The 8,338-nt window shown below is 36.0% G+C and overlaps 1 long non-coding RNA gene across 2 annotated transcripts; it reads left to right on the top strand.

Moving 5' to 3' along the window:
• The first annotated feature begins 2,703 nt into the window (after positions 1-2,703).
• On the top strand, positions 2,704-4,559 carry LOC118484272. Of its 2 annotated transcripts, none has more exons than XR_004873145.1 (2): positions 2,704-2,905; positions 3,626-4,559. It is a non-coding gene; the product is annotated as an uncharacterized LOC118484272 (long non-coding RNA). The 2 variants fall into 2 exon arrangements; XR_004873144.1 differs by having other exon boundaries at positions 3,552-4,559.
• Positions 4,560-8,338: the final 3,779 nt, after the last annotated feature.

Below are 8,338 nucleotides of genomic sequence, written 5' to 3'. Positions count from 1 at the left end.
GATTAGGATGATGTGTGCTATGTAGGTTAAGGCGGGACTTTTAATGGCGCTTTATTCATGAGTTTGGCGTTTTGTGTAGAGAAGTTAAAGGACTTTTTTTACCCTTAATGAAGCGCGTCCACTTAATAAAAGTGATGTTATTTACGAAAACTAAAGATAATAATCAAACCGGAACCATAAAACAAAGTGTAAAGTCAACGATTTAGTGTCAAGATAATCATATCATCATCAAAAACTTTGCTTTTGTCATGGATAATCTCGTTAACAGAAACAAAAAGAACATATTGTGCTCTTACTGATAATCTCATTTTGTTGTAAATCTTGAATAAAACCTAAATTATTAGATTAAAACAAACTATTTGATTTAGTTAAGCAGATATCTAATTTGACAATACCAGTTGTTGTACGTTCAATGAACTAAAATCACATAAATCTTGATCCAATTAACATCAATTAATTGTTCAAATCACGAATCAAGAAGTGGGTTGTTTAGGTCAGACCCTAATTCAAGAGCCTTAAAACCCAATTGAAAAGAAAAGAAATCCCCAACTAACCTGACGGTGGTAGCAGCCAGATGAAGTCGATTGGAGACTGGCGGAGAACGTGGAGATTGGGGATGGGTGATGAATTGATGATGTTCAGTGTTGTTGTTCACTAACCCTAGAGAACCCGTACCATCAAAATTCTCAACCTTAGAGAACCCGTCCCTTCAGAATTCTCAACCCGTATTGACCCGTAGATACCTTCTTTGTTTTTTAATTAACCCATTTTGACCTTTTGACTTAAATTACTTTACCCAAACCCACCCATAGTATCTTATAAATAACCCAAAATGAGCCATATCAAAGACTTTGGGTTAGAATTGGCCCTTAATGAGTATTTTTTTAACAAATTGCATTAGATATGCAAGGTTTGCTAGTAACTGATTACTAGATTCACTCACTTCTAGTTTATCTATTACTACTAGACTTAGGAATGGTTAAATAGGCATAGACAATGCTACAGGGTATCAGAATCTTAAAATATCTTTCACTGGTCTCCCACAACAGATATCATTTATTCAGATCCATAGGAGTATAGTTGAAATATCAAATTTGCACACCCGTTAATGAGAAGACCATAACTACTAAGATCACTTGACCATAATATGATCTAATAAAAAATTAAGTGGTTGAAATATTGAATTCAACACGTTCCAGAATACTAGAAAGGATAAAACAAGTATCAATATATAGCAATAAGAATACATAATCAGTTAATACACAAAACCAAATAATAAAAAAATATATTAACAGTAGATGCAATTAGGGGTGTTCGCGGTCCGGTTTTGACGGTTTTTACTTCAAAACGTGAGCCAAACCGTTAGTTTATGATCATCGAAAACCGAAACCGAACTAAACCGAACCATTACCATACATGATTTTCATACATCCCATACTACAAGTAAACCTTGTAAACACCAAGATCATCAAAGGTGCCCACAAATACAGCCACAATATCTCGATTAAATAACCAACCAACATACATATAAACATCTAGAGTTTATAAATAAAAGAATCAAAAGGTCTTACCTAGCGACTTGTGGATGTCACCAGCCGAAAAGAAAACTAGAGGAGAGCGAGAGAGATATGGCAAATTTAATGACAAGCATGTATAGCTCAATTAAAATTGTAATCATCTGAAACCTCCTGATTTCGACCATAATCAATATCAATTTACTCATAATAATTCAGATAAAAACTTACAACGAAATTACCAACTTGTGAACTTGAATGTTGTATTAAGTTAGTGATTTCCACCTTCCATTTGCTATATTACCCTGGTTTCAGATCCAACAAATCAATTTCTCCACCACAGATCTAAAGTAATTAAAATCAAAACAATTAAATTTTATGCCATAATTAGGGCTTTAGTGGAGACCGTGACTAAAAATAATTATTAAATATATATTTAATTAGTAAAATGGTTTCATGACTTATTTATGAGTATGGGAACGTGGGAAAGGGTTTTTAGACGTGGTTTTTCTGAGACCGCGACTAAAAATAATTATTAAATATATATTTAATTGGTAAAATGGTTTCATGACTTATTTGTAAGTATGGAAATGTGAGAAAGGGTTTTTAGAGTGGCTTTTGCCAAGCCCGCGTCTAAAAAATATTTGGGACCGTGTCTAATGCTTCATTCTGTACTAGTGAGTTATCCTATTAATATCCATAACTATTATAAATACGTTGCATAATTATAACAAAAAATGAATTGAAAAAATAGAAATGTCAAATGAAAATGACACTAAAAAATGGAACTGTTAGATCATGGGGTATGGTGGGGCTTAGGTTGGGGCATTGGTTGACACGTGGAATGGAACCCCCCCCCCCCCACCACCACTCAAACCCACGCCCATAGGGTATGGTGGGGCTTGGGTTGGGGGCTTGGGTTGAGGGGCATGAGTTTGGTTTGGCCATTGAGAGCCTACCATGTTACTTACTAGTCCGCCCCACGCCCGGCTTTAAACCCACACCAATGGGGGCCACGCCCAAAACCCACGCCCAACCCAAGCCCCCAGGGTGGTGACTTGGGCGTTTTCCCTCAACCCACGCCCAAACTCCCGCCCCATACCCCACGGCCTTATCCTCTTAATATCCATAACTATTATAAATACAGATATATACCCTCCTGATTCTCCTCTTAGGTTGTTATGTTTCAGTTGTATTTTGACTACATCACTGTGTATATATACATTGTTAATAAATGAAAGGAGATACACTTCTCATATTTCTCCTATTTTGATATCACGTTATGCTTGTTGACGATTTCTATTGTCACTATTAGCTCACCTCTATTTTGTGTCACTATTAGCTCACCTCTATTTTGGAATTCTACTTCAACCACATATTCATCAATCCAGGTAATATTCATTAACATCTCATGCATTTATTTGGTAGATATATAATCTTTTACTCACTTGAATAGGGATGGCAATCAAACCCGAACTCGCTGGGTAAACCCGAAACCCGACACATTTGGGACGGGTTTGGGGTCGGTTAATCGGGTTTGGGAATAGTTTTTATTTTTTTTCACGGGTTTGGGACAGGTTTGGAATTTAGTGATATACCCGTTTACCTGACCCAGTTACCCGATAAAGTGTACCCATTTACCCGGTTGTATACCCGATATAATTTCTTTTATATTATTAAATATTTATATATATGATACATCCATTTTTTACACATATAGGTATTCAATTCCGTATACATTGTAGTTATTTGATATATATTTTTATAATGACAATACAAAATGTAACCGGTTAGTAGTTACCCAATAGATACCCAATGGGTTTTGAGATGAGTATACCCAACGAGTAATCTATTTAAATTAACGGGTTTACCCGAAACTCGCGGGTATACCCGATACCCGGCGGGTTTTGGAACTGGTTTGGGGCAAGCTTATCTAACTGGGTTTGGGTTTGGGATTACCTAAACCCGTCCAAAACCCGACCCATTGCCATCCCTACACTTGAATCACACACATCAACAATTCTTTTTGTGATCCAGTGTTAATTTATTGACATAAAAAAAATGAGACCATGGATCAAAAATTAAAACTGATAAAAGATGAGAAAGGCAAGGTGGTGGATGCAACTGGGTATAGAAGAATCATCGGGAGTCTTCGTTATTTACTCCACACTCGCCCGGACTTGAGTTACTCGGTTGGGCTCGTGAGTATATTTATGCAATCACCAAAAGAATCTCATCTTGCAGCCGTGAAGCAAATATTAAGGTATCTAAAGGGTACCACAAGTTATGGGCTAAAATACAAAAGAGGTGGAGAAGGTCGGTTAGTGGGTTATTCAGACAGCAGCCACGGAACCGACCGTGAAGATTGTCGAAGCACAACTGGTACGGTGTTTTTTTTCGGGAAATATGATCATGTGGTCCTCTCAGAAGCAGAAAACAGTGGCTATTAGCTCATGTGAAGCTGAATTCATGGCCGCAACATCGGCGACGTGTCAAGCATTATGGCTAAGAAGTTTACTCAGCGAGTTAACCGGCAAAGAAGCTCAAAAGGCGTTGTTGTTAGTTAATAACGAGTCTGCGATTGCGTTAATAAAGAATCCTGTTTTTCACGGGCGAAGTAAACACATTTATACAAAATTTCATTTCATACGAGAATGTGTAGAACGAGAACAAATTGAAGTCAAGCAAGTAAGTGGCGAATTGCAAAAGGCAGACACACTAACGAAAGCATTGCCTCTGATCAAGTTCGGTGAAATGCGGAGTGTTGTCGGAGTCAAGTTCGGTGAAATGCGGAGTGTTGTCGGAGTCAAGGATCTGAAGAACGGAGCCAACACTAAGGGGAGAGTGTTGGTTAATTAGTGGTTGACTCATTCTGTTGTGACCGAGTACGTTGCTATAGTTGAGCAATTTCTGGAATAAGACCTGTTCGTTAGGTCCTTTTCTGTTTCAGCTTTTTATTATAAATAGGCAACCTAGTTGTAGAATAAATCAGTCGAAAAAGCAACATTTGAAGCATTCGGTAAAAGAGAATCATTCGACTGAGCTTATCTTGTTTTATTTTGCATTCTATTTTCACTTTTGTCCAACAGTGGGTAGGATATTGAAATCGACAATCAACATTTTGTTTCTCGTAGTTTATTAGAACGTAAACATGCTTTTAGATCTAGACCTTTCCTTAGTACTGTAACTAATAAACACGAATTAGTTCGATAATCACTGCCGTCATGTATTACCGATTAAATGCGAGTGTGTGATGAAGATCTCGATTTGTTTTTGGTTGCTGCGGAAACCCCCTTTTTCCAGACTCTCTTCATCATTGGATATTGGAGTCATGCACACTCTGTTTCAATCGCTTGATTTTATTGTTTACAATCACTGGTTGTTCTCTGTTTTTCGATCTCACGTTTCCTCTAGCAAGACTCCGGTGACCACTCTCATGACAAGCATCATCATCGACCGCCACCGGTTTTTTTCAGCCTCAATACACCCACCGGCGAGATTTACGTTGCAGGTACGATCAACAACCGTACATATCGGAACTAGAAGATGTAACAATCGTAGCGCAATATCGGGAAGAAGCCATGTGGATGTGGAAGAGTGTAAAAGGGAGAAACGTATTTTTCTGCCGTTGTGATTTGTTTCTTGCGGACGATGATCACCACGTATTCTTTTATTTCCAAATCAATGGTTTAGATCATTTCACCCAAATCCAACGGACACTACATTTTCCAAACCCTTCTTAATTAGTATGCATTGTTTTTTTTTTAACATAATGCTACACATGGCATCCATTTCATCTTCCAACATAGATTACTATTATATTATAATATACAAATTATATATATATATATATATATATATATATATATATATATATATATATATGTATCTATACTACTTTAGAGCATTCACATTCTATCCATCAAAATATGTGAGTGGGAGTTTTTATATTATAAAGGGTATAAAAAGTGGTTGTGAGTGGAGAGGAGAGAAAATGTTACTGTTAATCTGTATATTTGGGGGGACACTGTTCACCCAGTATAATTTTTTTAATATATATTCAAAGTGGTTGTGAGTGAAGGAGAGAGAAAAATGTGATGATAATATTATTTAATTGAAAAGGAGAGAGAAAAAGTATTTGTTTTAGTGGAAATATATTGATATAAGAGTTGTTTTTTAGTGGAATGTATGTATAATTTGATGGTTTGGATGTGAATGCTCTTAATAAGCATATAAGAAGGGCAAGAATAGTCATTTGTCCATTTACAACACTTGGAAGCATATTATACAATGCTGCAAAGCACAAATTAATTTCAACAAATTTCAAACATCCTGAAATCTCACTTGGGGGGGGGGGGGATTTAGATGAGCGAGCCTTTAAAATTCAAAATCGAAGAGCATGTTTGGCTAAGCTTTTTGAAACAACTTATTGACTTATTGGCTTTTGAAAAGTCATAAACTCTAAAATAGTGTTTGGCAATGAGGGTGTATGTGAAGAGGAAAAATGATTTTTCTAAAAAGTCACTCCATACTAACTTTTCAAAAAACCAATAGGTCAATAACTTGTTTTTAAAAAGCTTAGCCAAACATGACCGAAATACTTCAGATCTAAGAGCATTCACATCCAATCCATCAAATTATACATACATTCCACTAAAAAACAACTCCTATATCAATATATTTCCACTAAAAACAAATACTTTTTCTCTCTCCTTTCAATTAAATAACATTATCATTACATTTTTCTCTAACTTCCACTCACAACCACTTTCAAAATATATTAAAAAATTATAACGGGTGAACAGTGTCCCTCCAAATATACAGATGAACAGTAACATTTTCTCTCTCCTCTACTCACATCCACTTTTTATACCCTTTATAATATAAAAACCCCTCCTCACATAATTTGATGGTTAGGATGTGAATGCTCTAAATTCTCTTTTGCAAACCCCAGATTCCCAGACTTTCTTTTTTCTCCCTTTCATACACACACCTTACAGAGTGAAAGAGAGACGACAGAGAGAGATACGGGAGCCATTCAATGGTTCTGACGGCCGACGATCTCTACAATTGCCGTTCATCACCAACTTTTGGTTCAAAGTCACCCTTCTAACCTAAATCACAACCCCTAACCCTCATTTTCATCAAGCGCCCCTCTTCACCAAACCCTAACGTTCTTCACCAGAGCCACCGCCTCCCCCACCCCGCCGCACAATTCTCTCTGTTATCATCACGACCACCACCTCTCTCACCACCAAACACGAAGACAACGGTGATTCACACGACTAGGTTCTGATTGCAGTTTCAAGGGTAAGTTTTTGAGTTTTCTTTAGCCCTGTATTGAGGATTATCAGCTATAGTTTGATGTTTGTTGTGATATTTTGCTTAGACAACATATATTGAACCGATTTGGAGTTGCTAGGGTTTCGGTATAAAAAATCAAGAATCTCTTCTTAAAATCAAATCTATAGTAGCAAGAAGCTTGATGATTCTGGTCGAGGTAAGCCATGAAGCTTGATCTTGTAAAAACAAGGGTTGTAGGATTTAATGTGCTTTTATGTTTTTTGTGGTCTATTGGGTTCTGGGTAGGTTTTGTTTGATGTTTTTATCTTTGGTTTTTTTTTTTAATATTTATGAATCTTTAAGCTGCTGATGAACATATGGATCATAGTTCTTTAGTTATTTTTTTATCTTTTTTGAAAGGCAGTTAATGTCTCTGATTTTTGTTTATAAGTTGTTTCTTTATAGTTTTCTTGGTTAATATTAACAATAGTTATGACTTTCACAATTGAGTGATTAACGATGTTTCTTGAATGGTAAGCTGATACTTTTTTTAGTCGTGTGCAATGAATCTCAAAATCACCTCTTGCTTGGTTTTATGTTTGTTGGAAAAGGTGAACATTGCAACCATGGAGAGGTTACGGTTTTTAGAAAGCTTGACATACCGGATTATCAGTGAGTAAAGAACTATTTAGTATGGTATAGTTGACAATCTTATAATTTTTATCTTAATGAATTTATCCATGTAGGTATCTTTAAAGTCAGAGACGAGGGCTCTGGTATTGAAGAAATCAGTTCCCCTGCGACGATTATTGTGGATAAATAATCAGTCAAGAGGTATGGTTCTCTTAACATTATAATATGTTATGCTATTCTATTCTGATAAATGTAACCCCACTTTGCAAATTACCTTTGTAGCTCCGTGCGACAGATATTCGATGATGACTTGACGGTGGAGCGCGGCTGCTACCAAAACGAAAATTTTAAAAGTTGTATATCTCAACAAGTTAACTGTTAGTTTCACCAAATTTATTTTTAAAATTATAATTTTATTTTACAGTTTGGGAATTGAGATAATTTGCATGAAACAGTTAGCTAGATAGAAGCAAAAGTTTGTCTGTACCCAAATCAGTTTTACAAGTAGTTACGGTAAAAGCAGGTTAACATAACTTGTTTTTGATTTTATGTTGAATAATTTTTATTTGATTGTTTGTGCAGGGAGCCAAAGGGGTTTGGATTTGTGCGTATGTAGATCCCGCTGATGCTGCAGAAGCAAAATACCAGATGAAGGTCAGGTTTTGCATGAGAGAGAATTGACAGTTGTTTTTGCTGAGGAAAATCGAAAGAAACCAACTAATATAAGAATGAGAGAGAGGAGGTAAGTTATTGATTGCGAAATTTACATGCCTTCATTTGGTGTCCTTGATGTATCTTTGTTTGTAATTTAAAACCTTTTAAGAATTTGTGATTGAAAGCTGAAGGGGAATGATGTAGTTGGCATGTTTATATACCATGATTTATTAGCATATGATTCTGTTTTTGTT

The sequence above is a fragment of the Helianthus annuus genome, chromosome 11 (genome assembly GCF_002127325.2).
Source record: "Helianthus annuus cultivar XRQ/B chromosome 11, HanXRQr2.0-SUNRISE, whole genome shotgun sequence".
NCBI classification, from domain to species: domain Eukaryota; kingdom Viridiplantae; phylum Streptophyta; class Magnoliopsida; order Asterales; family Asteraceae; genus Helianthus; species Helianthus annuus.
Note: the sequence above shows the minus strand (reverse complement) of the source record. Positions and strands in the feature narration are given on the sequence as shown.